Raw genomic sequence first — 3273 nt, 5'->3', positions numbered from 1 at the left:
TGTGGTTTGAACAAATGTCAGCATGACACAGAGAGGAAGTGGCTGCTGGAAAGGGATCCAGGGCAGAGGAAACACTGAAGGCAAGTCTGCACTGCTTTATGCCTGAGACCACCACTGACAAATAAGCTTCGTCCACTTCTGGTGCCTGAGAGACCAGCAGTAAGACAGAAGAGGTGACTTGGGAGCAGCCCCAAGTGGTTCGGAGCAGCCCTAGACCAGGCATGTGTCCCAGGGCCAAGGCCACACTCAGATTTTGAGCAGGATGCTCTAGTCTGCTTGGGGTGTACCTGGGCCATCTAATTGCCTGAAAGGCTGGCCTCTGACATCTTAATGGGGGTGGTTCAAACAGGCTTATTTTGGTGTTGGTAGTCTTTGAGTAGGGATGGTGGCAATGCAGACATGGTCTGGGGGGACTGATTTGTTTTTCTACTGTCTGGGCACATCTACATGAGATGCTTTACTGTGCAGAAGAGCAAATTACTGCATACTAAGTGTCTGTGTCTACAAATGCAGACACTGTGCAATAAACTGCTCTACTTGCAGGTAAATTTGCTACCTGCAGATGCAAGTAGCAAACTTATTCATGACTAGTTACTGCACAGTAGCGCACATATAGATGCAGACCAGGAGCAAATTTGCTCCTGGTCAGCCCCATCAGTAAGGGACCAGCCTCAGGCAGAGTTTCTCCTGCCCCAGGACTGGCCAGCTCTATGCCTGACCCAACCCCAGGCCCTTAAAAGCTTGTGGGGATGCTAGGGCCCAGGGGCATTTCTTGGCAGCCTGTGACCACCACTGGCCACTGCAACCCCCAGGACAGACCCTAGGGCAGCTGCAGCAGACTGTCTGCACCCCGGCATGGTCCCCTGGCACCACCTTGCTGTGTGGCTGCCAGAGCTGTGCCATCCAGCCGCTCAGGGTACTGCAGGCACCTGTCAGGTGTGGTAGACCCCGAGCCCACCTGCAGCCAGCTTGTGGCTACTGGGTCCCACTCCAGCTGGCCCCAGGCAACCTGCAGCAGCTTGCCCAGACCCTGCAGTTGGTGCCTGGCACTGCAGTCCTGTGCACCTGCCTGTCCTGCTCTGTACCCTTGTGTTGGGTACTGCAGGCAGCTGGCTAGGCCTGCCAGCACCAGGGACTGCTGTGGAGAGGCCCAATGAACCTTTAAGGTAGCTGCCAAGGTCAAAGGCCTGCTCCAGCACAAACATTTATGAGGGGCTGTTAGGCCGCATGTGAGAGGATGGGCATGACCAATCAGCATGCTAGTGCCACATAACATTTGAGGCTTTGCAGGCACAGTGGGTCACTGTCACTGACCACAACTGCCGGTTGGGGACTGCCCACAAGCCCATGCTATTTATGCAGCAACTGGACGAGGTCCTCGTGCCCCAGGACTGAGGCTGCACCCATGCTATGTATTCCAGCATGGGGGGCCTGTCTGAGTCTCTGCTATGGCCTGGCACCCACAGTGATGTGTCACTGGGGGAGGGCTCCTCGACCTGCCAACAGCCCGTGCCGCCATGCTCCCCACCCCTAGCATAATTGAATAGTTCTGGGCGCCTGGACAAGTGCCTGGCCCACCACCTCCACAGGCTCAGCCCCACCCATGAGGCCAGGCTGACCACAGCACCACCAGCCGCCAGCACCACCAGTGCCAGCTCCTCTCCAGAGGGGACCCTTTCCTGGGCACCCAGACACCACTCCCCACCAACCTAGGACACCACCAGGACCTTCACACCCTCGCTGCCAGAGAGCATCAACCCTCGCTGCCAGGCATGCCAGCACCACCCACATGATAAGACCCACATTGCGGGGAGTGTCCCAGCCCCAGCCCTGGCCTTGGCCCCTGCTCCCACTCCCCAACCTCGCTGTGCTCCCCAGGTCTCTGGGTTCCCCCCTACATCATGCAGGGAGGTGGGAGACAAGTGCCAAACTTTAAGCAGCCTGTGCCCCCACTGCTAGGTGGGCGTGGGCCTCTCGCATGCCGAGGAACACACTGATGCTGGCAGTGATGTCCCCCTTGGTTGTGGGGACAGGGATGAGTAGTGCAGCCACAGGTAGCCCTCCAGGAGGGCGGCAGAGGTTGCAGGACAGGGTGGGCTTGTCCACTTCTGTTGAAGCTCAGGGTTCCCTGCCAGGTGCCCATATGTGCCTGGGGCACCATGGCCATCAGCAGCAAAAGGGCATAGTGGGTTGGGCACCCCTCGGCCCATGCAAACAGCTCCTTGTGCGGTGCAGCAGGGGCATGCTCAAGGCGCAATGGAGGAGCTGGCCCTGGGGCACCTCCCTGGAGAAGTCTCCTGTGGGAAGGGCATGGGCTCTGGCAACTCCACATCCAGTTCATCTAGGATCCCCTGCCCCCCAAGCTCAGGTGCTATGGGCTTGGCAGCACAGGAGACAGGCTTGCCTGCAGGAGGAGAAGCAGGAGGGGAGTGGCTCTGGAGCCATGGCAGCATGTCCCAACCCAGGCTGCCTGCGGCCAGCACCCAGTGGCCCGCTGGCCCCTGCAGAGCAAGCAGGGATTGAAGGCTTGGCCAGCAGCTGCCTGCGCCAGGGTCTGTCTGGCCAACTTACCATTGTCTGTGGGCACCACACTTGGCAGGTGGAGGACATGGCCCATGAGGATGTGTGGGACTGGCGTAAGGAGGCCAGGGACTGGGCGGACCAGGAATTCAGGGACAGGGACAGGCTCAAGGTCCCAGAGTGGCAGGCCATGCTGATGGCCAGGGCAGCGGAAGCCTGGACACTGGGTGCTAGACACCGTCCTGGCCCTGGCAGTGGCCTTTGTGCCACCTGCTGCCCTGCCCTTGGTTGCATCCATGCTTGCCCCGTGGCAGGTGCCTGCTGCCCAGCAGCAGGCCACCCTGTGGGCCTGGGCAGAAGTCCTGCACTGCCTCTCTACCAGCCAGGAACCCCTACCCCAGCCCCTGCCCTGGGTTTATGGCCACCCCACACCCTTGCCTGGGCCCGCCTCCACTGCTCGCCTTGGCTCCATGTGGCTGCAGAGCAGGAGCTGCCAACAGTGGGGCCAGCAGCATGTATAGGCCCTACTGACCCTGGCTACTGGAGAGGGAGCCGCCCATGTCCAGAGAGCAACACCTGCTGTTGCCCTGGATGAGCCCACTGGCCTCATTGTGCTGTCCACACCCATGAGGGAATGGCCAGAGGGCCGAGGTGCTGGGTGCCTGGCCCTGAGCTCCACTCCCTAGGTGCCCCCACCCCACAGCCCTCCAGCCCGGGAGGGCGCGCACACACCACTTGTAAACAGTTACCAGG

The sequence above is a fragment of the Gavialis gangeticus genome, unplaced genomic scaffold (genome assembly GCF_001723915.1).
Source record: "Gavialis gangeticus isolate Ggan-Ray unplaced genomic scaffold, GavGan_comp1, whole genome shotgun sequence".
NCBI classification, from domain to species: domain Eukaryota; kingdom Metazoa; phylum Chordata; order Crocodylia; family Gavialidae; genus Gavialis; species Gavialis gangeticus.
The sequence above is the reverse complement of the archived record's forward strand: the minus strand, read 5'-3'. Positions refer to the sequence as shown.